Source organism: Pteropus alecto, unplaced genomic scaffold (genome assembly GCF_000325575.1).
Source record: "Pteropus alecto unplaced genomic scaffold, ASM32557v1 scaffold75, whole genome shotgun sequence".
Classification (NCBI taxonomy): Eukaryota; Metazoa; Chordata; class Mammalia; order Chiroptera; family Pteropodidae; genus Pteropus; species Pteropus alecto.
Genome location: NW_006440638.1, coordinates 31,354,246 through 31,375,280, shown reverse-complemented (window position 1 = coordinate 31,375,280; position 21,035 = coordinate 31,354,246). Strand labels below are relative to the sequence as shown.

The window sequence follows — 21,035 nt, the reverse complement described above, 5'->3', positions numbered from 1 at the left end:
CAGGACATATAATCACTTTAAAATGAAGCAAAGTGAGGAGATTAAGAGAGAAGTTTCATGATGTCTTAGGTCCTGGCAACTAGAAAGTAGGTCAGTGCTGCCATAGATTTGTTCATATTGCCTTCCACTTCTAATGGTTGTTAGCTCCTGAATGTAGCTATCATATTAACATTTTATTGGAAATCTATAATTAAATGTGGTGAAGCAAATTTTCTTTGTTTGCTTTTCTTCTTTTTTTAATGTTAAAGGTTCACACAGGGTAGTTGTTTGGCAAAGAAAGGTGGGAATTGCAAAGGAAGGTGGGAATTGCAAAGGTTTTGCCCTAGGCTGTCTTGCATTAAGAGTTATTGCATCTGGCCACTTTTCAAGCAACCAGATGTGAAGTAAGTAATGCTCATTTGGATTACAAATCTCATTTTAATATCTTTCAACATAAATAACAGTAACAATAGTCAATATATTTATTTCAAGGCTCCCAAGAGGTGAGAGACGTTAGCCACACAGAAACCACACTGTACAAAAGCTAGAGAAAACAATGATCCTATTAAAAGTACTCTTTTTAAATGATCTAAAAAGCTTATTTCAATGAAGGCAGTTACATAAAGTTTAGTTTGACAGCTACAATTAACCAAAGCACCAAAAGTAGCAAACATCAGAATAATTTGATTCAGTAAATTCTTAACACTTGGAGGTCTTAATCATATGACCTAGCTATTGAAATGACTGTATTTGGGGGTTAACTAAGTCTGGCAAAATCCTATAAACACAACATAGGTAATAAGGTAACATATTCTTTGGAGAGAATATGGAGCTCTAATATTGACTAAAAAAAATCTCGATATAAAATTCCTAACAAATGCTGTAGGTGTAAAAAAATAAAAAATAAGGGATTGTAAGCTGACAGGGTCTTTGCAATCTGTGAGGTCAACCAAGGGTTGCCTTGCATAAAAGAAAAAAAAAAATTCCTAACAAACCCTTCATATCAATCTGAAACTAAAAGTGAATGGAATAAGCTACCTCGAAAGAAAATAAACAGTAATTTCTATCATTCCCAATTTTGTAGTATGATGGGACCATTAATCCATTGGACCTTGTGATCTATCAGATTAGGCTAGTCTGATGACAGTTCATACCATTTATGTGTGCAGTCATAAATCAGACCAAGGTTTGGGAATACAAAAAATGAAGGAGAAAAAAATTAGAAATAAACTTACAGCAAATAAATACATTAAACTATAAAGAGCTATATGGTAGGAAAACAGAGATGAAAGTAGACCAAGTGAACAACAGTACTTGGAGGGGAGACCACCTAGGAGGACCAGGTGCTGTAGGCGTGAAAAACAAAAAATAAGGGATTGTAAGCTGACAGGGTCTTTGCAATCTGTGAGGTCAACCAAGGGTTGCCTTGCATAAAAGAAAAAAAAAAATTCCTAACAAACCCTTCATATCAATCTGAAACTAAAAGTGAATGGAATAAGCTACCTCGAAAGAAAATAAACAGTAATTTCTATCATTCCCAATTTTGTAGTATGATGGGACCATTAATCCATTGGACCTTGTGATCTATCAGATTAGGCTAGTCTGATGACAGTTCATACCATTTATGTGTGCAGTCATAAATCAGACCAAGGTTTGGGAATACAAAAAATGAAGGAGAAAAAAATTAGAAATAAACTTACAGCAAATAAATACATTAAACTATAAAGAGCTATATGGTAGGAAAACAGAGATGAAAGTAGACCAAGTGAACAGTTGAAGTAAATGTGAAAGAATTCAGGATAGTGTGACTTATACCACAAAGCATAAAATCAATAGTAACACTATATAATCTTTTAAAGTGTACAAGGCATTTTTACATATATTATTTATTTAATCTTGAGAGGTATAAATTATTTCTATTTATTGAAAACTGAGGCTCAGGGAAACTTTCTGACATGGCCAAGATCATTTGAACAGGAAGTAAAATCTAAACTTAAAAATTTAACACAAATCAACAAACATACTGAAAGAATCCAGTCAAAAAACTTTGCTGTTTACAAGATACTGTGGGAAATAACAGAGAAGTGTAAGCTTGCCCTTAAGGAATTTATATCTGGTTGGAAAACAAGTCGCAAAGAGGTGAAAAGCACTGATTCATGATTTGAATAAGAATTCCAGCCAATGACAGAAGAGATGTCACAAGGTAGCACCTGGTCGATTGCCAAATAAATGAAAAATGACTGAGTTTCACAGGGACTCTGAAGAGCATGTCAAAATGGGATGATTCATGGAAACAGCTCCATGGAAGAAATGGGATTTCGGCTAGGGTTATATAGTGAGCAAGATACAGAGTCTAAATATATAGTGAGCAAGATACAGAGTCTAAAACATCATGGTCTTCTGAAAGACAGTGACCATGTATCTGTGTCACTTTCATATCACAGAACCTCAATAACTATTATTGCGTGAATAAAGATCATTGTCCGGTTAACTGATGAACTGATTAACAATTGAATGTATGAACACAAGGAGAGAAAGTATGGAGCATTTGAGGCAAAGTGAAAGAGCAAAAGTATGTCTGGGGGACGATGAGTTCAAACAAATTACTGTGCTTTACAGTAGTCTAGGAAATGACTTAGTCAAGGTTATATAGGTAGAGGACATGGCAGGAGCTAGAATATAGGTCTCCTGGCTTCCAGTGAGGAATAGACGTGTAAATAGAAAAAATATTGGCTTTAACCCATTTCTCATTTAGAAAAAAAAGTGCAGCTTGCTGCCAGCATTAATTTAATTTTACGTAAACACACTCTTTGAGGCTGAAGCAAATCTGATTGGTTTCCAATATAAAAATAAAATATAAAAACTGTTCTTGGAGTTATTTCTAAACAGAACTTGTCTCTAATCCTAATGTAACAGAAATGTATGTGATGATCAGTATTTAATAATTTTTTTGTGTGATAAATTTCAAAGCACAGAATGACACAAAACAGAAAAACTAGGATTTGATATTTTCAGGGATCGAGAATTAGTAAATTTGTAAATAGAAATACCACTAAAAACATAATGCTACAAATAGAATGATGTCATTTGTTTCCAAAGGCTATCGATAATAGTAATAAAAGAGAAATATTTTGTAGCAGAATTTGGGGGTAAGGTTAGGACTGTAATCTACGAGTTCTCTTGGGGTAAATTATTACAGCCCCAAGTGCCGCTGGTATGTATTCTCGGGGCAAACGGAAATGGGTTAAATCTAGATAAATTTAAGCAAGAATCCAGGCATCACCACTTATCAGAACCACAATGGATTCTGATTGTTTTAAATCCAAACTGAAGTAATCTGGAGCCTCTTCCCATTCCTTTTTTCCATTTAAATCAGCAAACAAACAATGCTTTTTCCTACCTAAGAGCCTCCACATGGTATTTCCTCTGTAACATCAATCTTCTTATAGCTTTCTTAAGCTAAGTCTTATTCTCCTTTTGATTATCAGCATAAAAATCACTTCCCCAAACTCTCAGACTAGGTTAAATCACCCTATCATTGCTTATCATTCTATATAACTTACATTACTCTTTTCCTCCCTCACAGCACTTATTTTAGTTATTACTTATTCATTTTCTGCCTTACCCACTACATTATAAACTCAATGAAGACATGATCCCTGCAGTATGTCCACACTATCACAAAGAACTGTGACTAAAGCTTTAGAAGACTTGAGTTTTAGTGCTGGTTGGTTCTATTAACTTGCTGTGTTATTCTGGCAAGTTACTTAACTTCTCTAGGCCTCCATTGTGAAAAGAGAGGAATTGGATTTGACCAGAGTTTCTTAAACTTCACTAACGTATGGGCCCCTTTTAAAGGAAGAAAAAAATCTTACAGACCTGCCAAGGTTGTGTCCTCAGACTCCCCAGTGGTCCTATAAACTTAGGTTGAGAAAACTGATATAAGAAACCATTAAAATGACCTCGAACTGTGAAATTTTAGCTTTATAATAACATTTTAGATTATTATTGATATAAAAACACATTATTTTTAAATTCTCAAACTCTCAGAGCCTAAGAATATATTCATGGTTCTCCAAGAATCTGTGGATCCCTGTTTGAGAAAGAGAGATGGTCTATTCCAGGTCTTAAATTTCATCATTCTAAGAAAATGAATGTTTATTTTCCAGAGTACTTTTTAATGAATCATACCCTACACACAGGCTCATTAAACTGAGATTTGGGAGAGAATATAAGGAATTCCACAGCATCAAGGCATCCAGAAAAAATCTTTCATTTGAAGAGAGACAGAGTCTCAGGTACTGATTTTGGCAACAGGACGAAAAGCATTTGACCTTATGTCAATGTATGCAGCAATGAAAGGCTGATAGAAAGCATTTCTTTGGGCTCAAATGAAGTGATCTTTTTGATTATATGAAGACGTTTGCGAGAACATGAATTTAAAAGTGAGCAAAGAACAATAAAAAGGCAAAAGGCAAACAGCCAAATTAAAAAATTGGCAAAGGAACTGAATACACATTTTACCAAGGACACACAGATGTCCAATAGCACGTGAAAAGATGCTTAACATTATTAGTCATTAGGGAATTGCAAATCAAAACCACAATGAGATACCACTTAATACCTACAAGGATGACTATCCTGTGACCTGAATTATATGAAGTAAATGAAATAGGCAAATTCATAGAGACAGAGAATAGAATAACAATAAGGGTGGGCTGAGAGGAGGCGATGGGGAGTTGTTGTTTAATGGGCAGAGTTTCAGTGTGGGGTGATGAAAAAGTTTTGGATATAGACGGTTGCACAACATTACAAATGTAATTAATGTCACTGAATTATATGTCTAAAAATGATTAAAATGGCAAATTTTATGTTACATATATTTTACCACAATAAAAATATAGTAAGAGAAGATAGGCAGCTTGTTATTTACCAGTCGGATGTCTAAATTGTAAACCTAATGACCTAATAGAGATGTAAAATATACAACACATTGTTTTAATAGGCAAACTTGTTCTACAATCAAGGACCTCAAGAATTAGCAGTAATAAGTGTATGACTAATCACCTAGTCTACCTGTTTATTTTGGAATTATGAATGTCCCCGTTGCTGGTTTATACCTTTCAAGCAGGACAAACTCTAATTCTTTGGCTCAAGTTAATTATTAATTATCCTTAGTGATGAATGTTAAAGGCATCAAGGATAATTGAAAAACAGCTGAACTACAAATCTAAATATTCTGATTTCTTATTATTCTTTTTATCTTCTAGTGGAGGTGATAATAAGTGATTAAACAATTATCAGAACCATGGAAAGAAATGTTGAGAGCATGATCGTTCTATACAATAAGTCTAAGAGCAGAACTTAATACTATTTCTTTTAATTATTACTTTACAGCACACCGGCTTTGCAAGTGAAAAGAGAGCTTTGCCAGAGCCATTTATATACTAAAGAATTATTTTTATTTGTAATTTGTTTGCTTTGTTTTTCAACTTCTCAACTTCTCAAGTGGCATTTGAGGCCGGAAAACCTTGGGATTTTAACACTTCTTTTGTGACATGATATATGTTTCAGAAGACTTTCCCAAATGTAACTCAACTATACTGTGGAACAATTATTATTCTTCCTACCTCTTCAGACTTTGGGTCAGAGCCTTTTCAGCAGAGCCAAAAAAGCATTCATCCCAGCTGTCACCTTACATTCTTTGCTATGGTCTTCACTTGCTTTTGATTTGGGCTCCTGACTCTCTTTAAAAACCTTTCCAAGTAAGTAGAAAGAGACAATGTCAGTTTATCTCAGGCTGCTTGGAATTAAACCTCTGACTGGAGAAAGGTGATATCTATTCATAATAAATATTCTGTTCTTCAGGCTTGTCTTTACTGGACTTCTTACCAAATGCCCAGAGGCCAGGCTCTCAAATTATCTGAATATAAACAAAATGCTTGTTTCCCAGCTGAGACCTAATATGCCAAGATTCCATGCAGACTGCTGATTTATAGGTGGTTCTAACTTTCTAAGTGCAGACGATTGTAACAAAGTGGTGACACGGCCTACGGTCAGGCAAACAGAACAACTAAAATAAAATCAACAGCAGCCCAAAGAGGAAGAAGCAAACTGGAGTAAAACACCAGTTTCCTTCTCTTTCACCAGTAGATTCCATTCACCCTACCTCTCATATTTTAAATTACAAGATAATCTCTTTCAACATAACTTGTATGCATATCATAGTAAACTGGTCACTCTTATAATAATTCTGTGAGACCGAATATATTTTGAAAAATTAGACAAATACTTAAAATTGAATGAACTTTTAAGGGAGAAATAAAAAAATCAATCACTCTCTTCCTTCAAGTTCATATTTTCGCAGGATGGCTGTGCTACTATCTTGACACAAAACCCAGGATAACTGTGCAGCTTCCACTGAACATTCAGCTTTGGATATTTGGTTGTCCTGCCCAAGAATCAAACAGCGACTTATTAAATTTTGCATTTCTATGTATCCCATGTAAACAAATACTCTTTCTACCTTAGGGAAAGGGAAGACCAACGACAATCTGCAAGGTGGAATCTTGGTATTGAAAGAGAAACAAAGACATCTTCCAATGGCCAGATCACCAAAGATAAAGTCTGCTAACAGTGAAATGTCAACTCTGGCTCTACTTCCTTATCGGAAAGATGAGAAAAATCATGACTCCCAAAATAGCACTAAGTATAATTGATAATATTCTGAAATTAGTATACAGTATATAAAAACATATATTTGGGAAAACAGTCCGGCAGTTACTTTTCTTGTTAAGAACATTAACCAGAGATGTGTCTGTTGATTTTGTTACAGCTGTAACTTCTCCACTGTATGGAGCATTAAAGTTACAAATTGGCTTGTTTGAGTGGTCTGGAAAAAGTATATTCTATATCACTGAACTGCTGTAAATTTAAATCCACTTCCTCTAGTTCTCAGCTCATTTTGGCAGAATACTTCTAAGTAAAAGTATAATAAACTATATTGCCATCCTTCAGAGTTTTTATAACTCCATCTACCATATTTGGGGTGAGGAGGAGGTGGCAAGAACCCATAAGGAAGTAAATGGTATTATGGTGACATTTTGTAACCTTTAGCTAGCGCAGGGACAACTGAAATCATGTGTTTAAGATGGGAAGTGTTACTAAATTTGAGATGACTTTTTGTGGCTTTATTTTTTCTTACACCAGCATCATTAAATGTGTTCATAAATAGAATTCTGATTTTTTTCTAAAGCAATTTTCCTCCATAATATACAACACGATTCCTTTTTATACAGAAAATAGTCTTTGTAACATTTAAACTAAGAAAAGGTGAGAAACTAGAACACTAATTAATTTTAAGTTAGTACAAAAGATATTTTTGAAAAGTCCTATGATTTCTATTAAATGTTAGTCAATTTCCCCAGTTAAGTTCCCTTTTTACAAAAAAAAATTAACATTGTAATCAAATTAAAAAAATAATTAAAACAATACAAAAACAAGGCAGTACATGAAAAGGACTAACAACACAATGAACATGTCTCTGAATTGTCATGGAAGAAACTGAGAAGAGAGATTAAAGAGGAGAAAAGGAATGGGATTAGTACTATATTAAGCCTCTTTATTGGTGACATTTCATTTTGTAATTCACCATTCATTCACTTAATATTTATTGAGCAGTTATGTATCAGGTATTATGTTAGATGCCGAGGATACATCAGAGAATAGGATATAGCCCTTGCCTTCAAGAGAATTTACAGTTGGTAATATGTTCAGACATTTTAGTAATTTATAATAAGAAAGAAAAGGAATACAGCCAGAAACTTTGGCTTGTGGACTTCTAAAAATTTCCTTTGCATCTCTAATTTTAGTTATTCCTACAAGTTTCTTTGATATATAAAGCTATACGACTGCCATATCTGTGACTGCTTAGAAAGTTAAGTATTGGAATCAATTTCAATACTTAATCAAATTTCAAGATCGATTTGTCTAATCTAACCTAATTTGTCTAATGTATGGGAAAACTGAGGGTGGAAGAGGGCAAGTGACTTGATTAAGGTCACTTACTTGCCATGTCTTTCTTTTAATAAGCTTTCTTCCAAATAAGATATAATTAGTAGGTATCATAACTAGTGCTTTTATAAATCTATGCTTGCCTGCCACCTTTCTCATTTACCTTCCCTTGATCTCCACTGAGACAATCATCACATTAACTTCGTTACCCTTTCTTCCAAACTTAGCAGAAGCAGTGACTTTCCTTAGAGGGTCTGTCTCTTTTTAACGTCTAATCTAAGACTTAACCCCCATAATGTTTCCTCCTTCTCCACTGATTTGCACTCTTCTCTGCTATAGTTGCCTCAACTGCTCCAGTAGAACTGTCCGATTCACTGGCCCAAATTCTTGGTGGTCTAAAGTCACATCAATCCTCCATTAACAAAAATGGGCAACTATCTATTATTACCTCCTAAACTCCCTAAAATATCCATTCCTATCATTATACTTAAGCTATAATCTTAAACAATGATCTCCTCTTTGTAACTGTTAATGGCCTTACTCTCATTTTCATTCTTTTTTTTTTCATTGTCATTTTTCAATACTTCAGTAAAAAAAAAACCACACACAAAAAAAGTGGGCTTGGGAGTCAGAAGAGGCTCAATTTAAATCCAGATTCCACCTCTAGCAGTATGACCTTAGGCAACTTATTTAATCGTGCTACACTACCCGTAAAAGAGGGAAAATCGTAATTCCTACTTTACAGGGTCATTGTGAGAACCAAAAAAGATTATATATGTAAAGTTATTAACACAATGCCAGGTACACAAGAGGTACTAGGTATTGTTTTCCTCTTCTTAAAACTCTTCTCATTTGGCATCAGTGATACTATTTCCACTCTCTCAACTTCCTTTTGTTAACTGAAATATATTTGACATATAACATTGTGTAAATTTAAGGTGTATGAAATGTTAATTTAATATGCTTATATATTGTAATATGATTGCCTCTATAGCAATAATTAGCCTTTCTATCATGTTACACAATTATCATTTCTACCATATGATCTCGAAATTCCACTTCTAGGTATATACCCAAAGGAAATGAAAACAGCATACTGAAGAGATACATGCCTTCACATGTTTATTGCATCATTATTCTCAACAGCCAAGATGTAGAAAGAACCTAGTCGCTCGTTAGTGGATGAATGGATAAAGAAGATATGGTATACATATACACATACAATGGAATATTGCATGAGAAAGGACACCTTGCCTTCTGGAACAACGTGGATGGACATTATGCTAAGTGAGATAAGTCAAAGAAATTCAAGTACTTTACGATCTCACTTATATGTGGAATCTTAAAAAGCCAAGCTTGTAAAAAAAAAAAAAAAGAGTAAAAATGGTGGTTTGGGGTGATAGGACAGATGTAATTTAAGGGCATAAACTTGCAATGAGTAGTAAATAAGCCCTAGAGATCTAAAGCACAGTATAGTATATATAGACAATAATATTGTATTATAACTATCAAACTTGCTAAGAGACTAGAACTTAACTATTCCAACCACTAAAAGAAACAATTAACAAAATGAAAAGGTAACCTACAGAATGGGAGAAAATTTTTACAAACCATATATTAAATAAGGAGTTAATATGCAAAATAAATAAAGAATTCATATAACTCAATAACAACAAAAAAAATCTCCAAACAATCCATTTTAAAAATGAGCAGAGGAACTAAATAAACGTTTTCCCAAAGAACACATCCAAATCGCCAACAGGCACATGAAAAGTAGTTCAACATCGCTAATCTTTAGGGAAATGCAAATTAAAAACACAATGAGATATCACCTCACAACTGTCAGAATGCCTATCATCAAGAAGACAATGCCTATCATAAAGAAGATATGGTTATCTTCTTTATATTGGAGAGGATGTGGGAAAAATGGAACCCTTGTGCACTGTTGGTGGGAATGTAAATTGGTTCAGACACTATGGAATATTATATGGAGGTTCCTCAAAATATTAAAAATAGATCTACTTTCTTCTTTTAAACTTTACCTATGTGTTGTTTCTTAAGACCTCAGGTTTCAATATATTCTTCACTCTATGCTAATGACAGCCAAATCAACGTGTCTAGTTCTGACATCTGAAACAAAGTCCATATCTTCACATCTCTCTAGGATATTTCTACTGAGATATTCCACCTTCACTTCAAATTCAACAAGTCTAAAATCGAACTCATCTTTCTTTTCCAAAAACAGAGTCCCTCTTCCATATTTAATACCTCTTTCGCTCCATACATCAACCAAAAGTTCATTTTTTGGTTCTTCTTTTTCTTTTATCATTTTTATTTTTTATTCAATGACCAAATCTTTTAAGTTACCAAAATATCTTTCATATATCCCTTTCAAACAGTGCTTTTGTCATAGCACTTCCCTATTCCCAAATCTTTAAGTTCCCCCAATGCCTTCTAGACAAAGTCCAAGTTCCTCACTCCAGCCTTTGTATCCAAATTTGGTCCTTTTCCTCTCTCTGTGTGACCTCCCACTGATTCTAGAGTACAACATGATCATTGATATCTTGAAATTCTTTCCCAATGATGCACCTCCTGTTTAAAATTTCCATCTTCTTCCTTCTCATTTATCCATATCTTTACATTCAGGGTTCATTTCAGGTGTAACTATTCATGAAACAACCAGCTCTGCAATGAACTTTTACTACATGTTTTTCCTCAATCACATGCTGCCCAGCTCTAGTATTTAATTCTTTCAAGTACTGTCTATCTCCTTGAGATAAAACTGCGAGCAAGAATATCTCAATTCATTTTGTCTAGAACAATACTGGATATATAAAAGCAGTTCAATGATACTTGTTTAATAAATAACATACATATAGGAGCCCCCAAAATCTCAGAACAAATAACTATTCTAGCCTTTTATCTGACTTACAAGCCCGGCTTCAAATGTTATAGAAATTTGAAAAGCTATAACCAGTCTGTGAACTGAATATTTCTCATCCCCAAATTATATAAATAAAAAGTGGCTGATAAGGTACCTATGTGTTTTTATAGATTTGTTTTTGACATTTGAAGAAAAAAGTTTATGCAAAGATTAAATCTACAAATTTGTAAATACATACTATATCATGAAAATTCTTTTCTTAAAATAATTCAATTTTGTACCATGCTTTCCATCTCTAGTTGGTAAATTTTAAAATAATATTTAAGCAAGACTACTAATAATACCACATTTAATTAGTAGAAATAAAAGTATATCTGAATCATTTAATTTCAAATGCATTATAATGCTATTACTTGCATAATGTTTGCTAGGAATTGTGTTAAGCACTAGGAATACCCAGGAGACAGTATCTGTTCTTAAGAAGCTCATGCCATAAAACTAATTAATTATAAACAATGATATGATATGATAATTGGTACATTCCAGTCATGAACCCAGTGCTGTGAGAAGGACACTGAACAGTCTGGTGGGGCTGAACCATAATATTTGTGGTAGCAAATGAAGGCGATAAGACCAAGGAGGTAGGCTGAGGTGGACCACGTAGTCTCCAATACTCTCTGAAAAAGAGGTGAATTGTACACACAGTGTTTTGGAAAGAAAATCCTCTCCATTTGGAGGACAAAACGAAAATGGTGGATTGTAATAACTCAGGCGAGGAAAAAGGAAAATCTGAACTTAAAAAAAATCAATGTAAATTAAAAAGTTGGAAAAACAAATTTGTAGCAGCAATCAGTAAGTTCATATATGGATAAATATTCTCCCTCACCACTTTTGGAACCAGGTAGCAGAAATGTACAAAGAATTTATTATTCTGAGACTCCTGCTGTTGCTCTTATTTTTATGCCAAAGTCCAATGGATAAAAATAGTTACTCCATATATACTGAGAACACAATATATGTTGTGTGGGCAACATTTTTCTAACTTTCATGTTATTACTTAGGGTGAAAGTCAAGTGACTCCACCATATTCCAGCCACCGTTCATCCTAGGTCAGTTACTCTCTAAAAGGATGTGAACTTAAAGGAAGTTAGTCTACTTCTGTCAGACAGAGAGGCATCATAATTTTAAAAGTGCGATTGTGTCCACTAAGCACTTTCTATAGTGAATATGTGATAGGATACAGATCTGTTACATCTCACCCTTTTCATGTTGGTGCATAAAATAAAATTTAAAAACTGAACTAACATATACAATAAAGGAGCTTAATGCTTTTCCTGAACAAAGATATTAAAAACTATTAAATAGTTTCAGAGATTCTTTGAACATACGTCATATCATATAGATAAGCATTTAAGCAAATTAGTTTGTATTTCTTATTGGATGGCAATATATTATTGTGTGGTCTGAAACTAAAATAACTAAATGAAGAATTATCTAATTAATTTAAACAAATGGCTACAGTCCCAGAAGGAAGCCACTCAGGTATTTTCCTATAAATCTTTAAATTACTGAAAACACATCATCGCCATTAAGGAAATAAAGAACAGTAGGTCCAAAAGGTAAATACCACATTCAGCTTTGCTTTCATTGGTAATGTGAAAGTAGAGTCTAAGGAATAAAAATGTACATTTCTCTAAAGCAATAGATAGATGATAGATAGATAGATAGATAGATAGATAGATAGATAAATATTCAAGACGCATTTCCAACAACACGTCTTCGAAAATAGATTAGTATGTGCTAGGAAATAATCAATCCTGATGGCAAAATGTAATACCAGTGTACTCAGCATGATGGAACAGCTTCTGCTCAAATCCCAACCTCTTAAAGAATGAGTTGGATTGGCCACTGAGTGAGTGGACCACTGTTAGGGCGTACTGGTGATTTTTAGCTTGAGTGGGAGAGAATAAGTTACTTGTCCTCTGTTTTGATGTTTTCATTTGGAAAAGATAAAAATTAAAGGCAATTATAGGAAGACCTTAAAGATATATAATGATATACAATTTATCTAAGCCCTTCATGTATTTGATCTTACTTGATCCTCACAATTAGTGTCTTAAAAGATAAGGAAATTGAAGTCCAGAGTTTTTAAGAGATTGCCAATTAACAGAAGAGGAGAGACTACAACCCAGATGTCCTGACTCCCAAAGCAGCAACTTTCTCTAGAATTACATAGTTAGGGCTCCTCCAAAGTATAACTGGAGGCCAGTGTTGGTAAAACATTGAATATTAAACATCTCTATAGGAAAATCATTTCCATGATTTGTATGCAATTATTATAATACTTCCTGAGCAATACTTCTTGTATTTCCAGTGAAAGTAACAAAGAATATTTGGTGGTTTATTAGTCATGCAGGATTTCTCGGGATTTTCAAAACAGATTGATTAAAAAAAAAATGAGGTCTTGTCAATTGTATTTATACTTCAGTGGTTACTTCTGTACACAAAAGTGCTCTCAATTTTACAACACTATCTGGAAGAAGTTCAACAACACATTGTTAATACTCTGCTCCTACAAAATAATTTTAAAGCTCCATGGGAATTTAGATTTGCACAAGTTATTAGGATGTGACCTTTCCCTTAGATTTCTTATTTTAGGATTGACTTAACATGGTATTTCCCCAGTGGGAGCTGTTGTACTTCCTTCGCAGATAAGAAAAATAGCAATCACAAATTATAGTGAGTAAACTTAGGGAAACATATATTTCTGTGATGCTGATGAAACTGAAATCATAAAAGGAGACCACACTACGTATTCCTTGGGTTTGAGAGGAAAGCCATGTGGCTTGCTAACAAAAGAAAAAAGTTATGCCATTATGGTATTTCCCTGAAATTTATTCCTAATTGTTTCTTGTCCCAGTTACCAAGTCTTATGACTTTTAAAGATTATTAAAGATGTTTACGTCACTAAATTTCCTATGTCCTGTCTACTGGGAGTATAAAAGGTTAAAAATATCAAACTTTTAATAATTTAAATGATTTCAGATCACAGGATCTGAACTGAAGGACAAGGAGTTCATGAGAGTAAAGAAAAAAACTAGAATTAACATGAAAAAGATCACAGTTACTTCACTTTCTGTTCCATGGAATAACAGTGGCTTCCAATTATTCATCTCTTACTATATGATACTGTGGTAGAATTTGTGAACATTACTTGAACATACGAGTTATTGGAAACATCCAAAGAATCAATCATGCTACAGCTCAAACGATAGAGCTAATTATTGGCAATTTTTAAAGAAGGCAAACGAAATTGTGGAAGGGGAGACAATAAAGTCATGTACATTTTTTCTAACTAGTCTAACTAGGTGCCAAAATCAATAACTTTATGTAGTGTTAGTTAATGAAACATTAAAATTTAGAAATTATGAAAAGAGTAAAAAAGTTTTTCTCTTATAAGAATAAAAGGATGAGATATAAGTGAAAATTAAGTAATCATCAAAAGTAATTTTTTGTATCCTCTCATCAGATATACTTGTAGATTAGGTTTTATTAAAATTACTACTTGAGGACACTGTTTTATTTAAATTATTACTCAAGAATCTCAAATAATCAAACCCCTCCCCATGTCATGGATTCTGTATTTTAACTGCTAATTCATAGTCTCTACATCATAGAAGTTTTTCTTTCAGTAATTTTTAGGAATTAACCCTCTATATTCACAGTTGTGGCTGACATTTTTAAGTATAGTGCCCACATTGGTGGACTTATCATTTTTCCAGAAAATAGTATATAGTTTAGACACAGCTGGGTTTTAAAACATTGTTTTTGACTTGAAAGAGAATTTAGAAATCATTAACACAATCACTTAATTTTATAGACATTGAGGGTCAGGGATAGCAATGCATTTACTTCCTCAAATACTACAGAGACATATAAAAATGTGTGTAGAACTGGAAGGCAACTTGTAGAAATTAAAATACTTTCAATAAGAATGTTAAAATTATATTTTTCCTTTAAAATGATCTTTATTGTTATTACATTGCTCATTTGATATTAAAAACATAACACTGTACTATAGTTAATCTCTATATTATGCCATTAACTGAAATGTAACCCCCAAATGAAAATTTAGAATAAAAAGAAAAGACAAGTAGCCATATTTTTCCTATTTATTGTAAAACTTAATCATATAATTTTGTATCTTAAAATTTTCTATTATCATTATATCTTTATTCTAAAATTAATATTCTCCTCATATATTCAAACCACAAATTTAAAATATTTATCTTTTTAAAAAAAACTGGTTTATCTCCATCTCTCTGGAAGTCCTATTCGTTAAACCTGCATTTTCAAAAGCAGTCATTCCTTTCTAACAACTAGCAACATGTGGACTTAAAGGCCATGAGGCACCCGCAGCACAGTCTTTACATTTTATTTAAATTTGGCATAGCCTTAGGAAATTATTTGCAACTTCCTTGCAATTAAGAAAGTTTTTCCCCTAACCCCCCCAAAAAACACAAAAACAAACAAACAAACAAAACCCACACACACCAAAAACCCCATATTATTCTGATAACTAAACAATTGATAAAACTCTTCACTCTCCACCTGCATTACACTATAACATGCACAAACCACACCTAAAAGATAATAGACTTAAATGAAGAGAAATCATTTAAATGTATGCTTTAGAAATACGTCTTTGTTCGTTCTGCTCTTAGTATATCCTCAGAGAAATTTCAAATGTCACAAATAATGCAAGAGTAATACAGCTGCTCAAATCCTTTAACATAGAAACTTCTCTTTCAGCAATTTAGCTGTAAAAAATGATTTTTAAAAAGTGAAATATGTGCAGGAAGATATTCAATATATGTAATGGTATACTGTTTAACAGTAATTGTATAACAGTAAAAAACTAGAAAACACCTATAAAAACTGGCTTAGTAAATTATGTGGTATCACTAAGATAGACTATTATATTGCCATTATGAGAAATCTGAAAGTGAGGTAGAAACAAAGAAAGATTTATATGATCTAACAGTGAAAGAAGCAAAAATGCTACGTATATCATAACTGTTAGTAAGGAAAAAATGTGTATGCTCTAACAAGAACTGGAAGAAACTATGCAGAAGAATGGTAGTTTATTGTGGTCTTTTTATTTGAAAAAATATGTTCACAGCTTTTCAGTAATAAAAACGTCTTAAAAGAATTTAATGTAAAATGAAACAAACCCAATGGCTAAAATTCAAAAGCAAAAGTCATTTGCCTAGTTTCTAATCTTATTTCTAAATGTACCACCTACCCGCCTTTAAGGTTTTAAAAGTAAACATTATCTAGTTTCCAATCCTGAAGTCCTGAATTTATATGTAGCAGTACAATTAGGCAGAGAGTTTATTTACACAGGGCAGGACTGAACTTTGCATGTGAGCACATACAGAAAATGATAAAGATCGTTGTGTCCTAATAGTAATTTACAGAGTTGTGATTTGCTCCACCCAGCATACTTATAATTGAATTCCTCAGCCATAAAATCATCGGAACCAAACAAGTTCAGATATCTTTTATCTAAACCCTATTTTCTCCCTTACCATCAGTTAATGTATTTCTTATGGGGCTTTTCTTCTTTTTATAGATTCATTTGTCTTAGTTATAAATTAACCCCACAAACAACTCTCCCAACCACTCAAGCTCTACTGTTTCCTGTGTACCAGGTTTCTTTCTACTTGCACAATTTATGATACAGGGGCCATTTAAACTGCCAGTTGGTAAATGATGTCCCGGGAATTATCTTTAGATTAAAAAAAAAAAAAAAAAAAGATTCCGAAGGATAAATGCCCATAGGCGGAGATTCTCCTTAAAGCTGGGCACCCTAGCAAAGAAGTAAAATGTAATCGCTGAAGACTTCGGTCATTTCTTTTTTACTTTAAAAAAAATGTAGTAAAGTATAAATAACATAAAAATTTACCATTTTAACCATTTTTAAATGCACAGTTCTGTGGCATTAAGTATATTCACAGCGTAACCATCACCACCATCTACCTCCAGAACGTTTTCATCTTCCCAAACTGAAGCTACACCCACTAAACATTAACTCTTCATTCCCCCTCCCTCAGCCCCCGGTAACCGCCATTTTACTTTCTGTCTCTATGAATTGGACTACTCTAGTTACAACTTCTGTTATTTCTTGTTTCACTTAAAGTCTGTGAACTAGTGTAATTTCCTAAATTGGTTGAATACACAAAAGAGTTGCCGGTAAAAAAAAACAAAAACAAAAACAAAAACAAAAACCAGGAAAGAATTCATAAATAGCATTTTTTTTTTCCATGCCCAAACACTTGAATTCAGACCAAATACTCATTTGCAGATGCCAAAGTACATACTTGCCCCTTACTTCATCTTTCATGAGCTTGGTCTTTTGATTTTAAGTGGCTTTAGGTTTTGCTAAACTTAAACTGACTTTCCAAGCAAACTTAATGCTGCTATTGATTTCTTTTAAGAATCAAAGTTCCCTTAACACTACTTGTATTCACTGAATTCCCACACATTTTATCTAAAAATGATATAATCTTGGGCAATGAAGACTGGTGGACCGAGAGATTATTAGTGAGATCAAAATACTTTCACAGTTTTGATCTGAACATTCAAGTCATACACTGATTATCACCAATTGAAAACTTTGCTAAGAGATAGTTCCAGAGGAGGCGGAGCCTTGTGGAATTTTCCCATACACAGGTCTTCTAGGGGACTGGAAGTAACTGGCTGAAGTATTAAGTGGCAACCAAACTTCTGGTGGTAAGGATGGCAGTGTGTATGGACAGGATTAAGAAACACAGCTCAAAGAGTACCCTAGATGAAAACGATGATTTGCAAACCAAGAGAAACTTACTCTATAAATCAGTGACAATCTGATAAGAATGATTATTTAGTGACTCCAATGTTACTTTTAAAGAACTTTTAAATTATTTTCAAATAATTTGAGGCTTACAGAAAAGTTGAAAAGATAATAGAGAGGGTTCCCATGTACCCTTCACCTAGCTTCCCCTACTGTTACATTACATATTACAACCATAGTACAGTGATCAAAACTTAGAAATTAACACTGGCACAATACTATAAACCACTTCATTAGGATTTCCCCAGTTTTTCCATTAATGTACTTTCTCAGTTCCAGAATCCAAACCAGCATCCCACATTGCATTTAGTTGCCATGTCCTTTTATTCTCCTCCAAACATTTGGTAGTTTCTTAGTCCTTTTTTTTTTTCAAACAGCTTTACTGAAGTATATATGATATACAAAACACTGCACATATTTAATGTATAGTTCCTCAAACTTTACTTGTCTTTTATGCCCCTGACACTGTTGAAGAATGCTGATCAGGTATTTTGTAGAATGTCTCTCTATTTAGGTTTGTCTAAGGTTTTCTCATGATTCAACTGATATTATGGATTTTTTTGGAAGAATACCAAAGGCATGATGTGATCTTTTCAGGATAATTTATTAGGAGGTATATGAGTCGATATGTCTTATTACTGTTGATATTAACCTTGATCACTTGGTTAAGGTGGTGTCTGACAGGATTCTCCACTGCAAAGATACAAATTATCCCTTTGTAATTAATAAATATTTGGGGGGAGATACTTTGAGGTTATGTACATATTCTGCTTCTCATACTTTAACCAATTTTACTATTCATCTTGCCTGTAGCAATTATTACTGTGGTTCTTTAATGGCAAATTTCTATTTCCCTCATCCCTTTTATGTTTATTAATTTAAAGTCATCTGTAAGGAAAAATTCTCTTTCCATTTGTTTATTTATTCAGCATTTATTTATATCGGTATGAAATCACATATATATATATTTATTTGGAGGGCTATACTGATTTTATATTAATGTTTTATTTGGAGGGCTATATAAGTAGCTATTTATTTTATTATTCAAATTATTCCAGCTTTGGCCACTGGAAGCTGGAACAATTTGAGTAATAAAATAAGTAAGTATAGTATTGCATTATAACTTCCCAAGTGAAACACATATCATGAGTACTGGATAGTGAAGCTACTTGCTCTTTGTAACCAGGAATCATGGTTGCATGGCTTATATGGAACCGAGCAAGACATTTTAATTTTTATCTCAATTTAACCGTAAGTATCATAGGAACCTAAATACTTGTATTTGAGACATTTCTAAGGATATGAGTTATTTTTCAACTTCTAGGTCACTTTCCTATCTTTGTTTTGTCTTAGACAAATATATTACTGTGTTCTCCTTCAAATGACTGGTAAATTATGCCGTAGAAAGTATTCTGATAGTCAAAATAAAAACGCTCAAAGAAATTTTACAATAAATTCTATGAAGAATTTGAATATTCTTTTTAAAAAGGTACTTTTAAATACAAATTTAGTATAATAAATTCTGAGTTTACCTACCGTTAAAGGGCAACTCTTGTTTGAGAAAATGGACTTCTTGTTTATCTGTGGTTTAGAATAGGCTTCTTCAAATCTGAACAATTAAAAAGAAAGAAAAAATTTAATATGCACACATATTCGAAATTCCTAGACAACCTAGGCTGCCAAAGTGTACAAGAACAAATAAATTTATTTTTTTCTGTTGGATTTCATTCTGAATGTTTGCTTTCCCTGAGCTTATTTTTGGATTCTCTAGAAGTAAACCAACAGGCTACCAACTGACTCATTAGTCATGCAGGGCTGTAGAATCTTCCTATAGAGATGTGTATTAGATTCATTTCACCTACTTTCCTAGTTCTGTCACTGATCGTGAGTTATGGTCCTCTATCTCATTCATCTTTTACATCAAATTAATAATGACACCTATATTACCATACAGACTTAAGAAAAACTTATGTTAAAAGGATTAATAAACTCAAAAGATAGATGTTTGATCAAAGTTATACACAGCAAAGATGATATTAAAATATAACCTCCTTCTACATGGCACATGGCTGTTAAACCTAAGGTAAAGTACAGTGATGTGTTTATAACTATTTAGGGACAGTAGATGCTGCACATTCCATGTGAAGCAGATTTTTAAAAGGAAGACCCAGAGAGCACATTATCTATGTAAATGTGCCAAAGGTCTTGGGCTACACATCTTTGGCTCTTATGAAGGGATCCTAGAATAGCTGTGCATTCCCTGAAGACAAAACAACATCTATTGCCAAAAGCTTTATCATCAGGGCCTTAACAGTCCCAATATCCAGACTCGATGTTCTGCAGTCTAACCTATAAAAAATTCTAAATTTTTTTCCTTTTTAATTCTGCATCTTTCAATTTGGAATTTGCAAAAACTATTCTGTTATCCATGCATGACACAAAAGTAGTGGATCATGAATATAAAAATTTTCCCCATTTTGATGTTTCTAATATGAAAGAATATAAACTACAGCCAATGTATTTCTTTTGATTATTTGTTTCTCTAGCATTATCTAGTACTTTTGTTTGGAGATGGAAAAACCTCTTAATGTAGACTCAATAATAAAGTAACAATTTGTTTTCAGAACAAGACATATTATTCTATAGAAAGAGCTAATTTGTCAGTATTTTAGAACTGGATGTTTTGTTTTCTGACTAACTGCTCACCTGTATCACAGCAATTTATGTAAACACTCTCTAATTTGTCATCAACACAAAAACAGTATCCACATCAAAACTGTTCATTATATATAACATGCATAACACATGAGAAACAACTTTATCTATAATGAATTATCACTTTGATTTTTGTTATTAAGTCAACTAAAAAAGGCTTAAATATGTGAAAACAATAAGAAAGAATATTAATAAAACAAAATCTCTATCTGAAAAACAAAAGAATGATGACTTCAGGTTAAGATTGTTATACTAGCTTCCCTTGACACTCATCCCAATTTCCCTTTGAAATACATATGAATTCCTTAAGAAATAATGAAAATAAAGAAGGAAAAAAGTAAAGATTTCTGGAAATTGCTATCTATTCCTAGCTTGTAGCCATAAGAGTTGGCTCAAACAGAAAACTGGGCCAGCTCCTATGATTTTCAGACTGAATTCTATAACCTTTCCCAAAACCCTCTCCCACGGTAAAATCCGTAATCTCCTTTCCCTATCTATTCAGTATTGCATTGTACCACAGAAGGTATTGTTTCCAGACATAAATTTTAT

At 33.0% G+C, this 21,035-nt stretch overlaps 1 protein-coding gene across 1 annotated transcript in view; it reads right to left on the bottom strand.

Moving 5' to 3' along the window:
- Nucleotides 1-21,035, bottom strand: part of PPARG (peroxisome proliferator activated receptor gamma) — a 121,582-nt gene that overhangs the window by 83,138 nt on the left and 17,409 nt on the right. The window contains exon 2 of the mRNA XM_006917631.3: nucleotides 19,308-19,380. The gene's annotated coding sequence lies outside the window, so the exon portion shown is untranslated. The remainder of the gene's footprint in view (nucleotides 1-19,307; nucleotides 19,381-21,035) is intronic.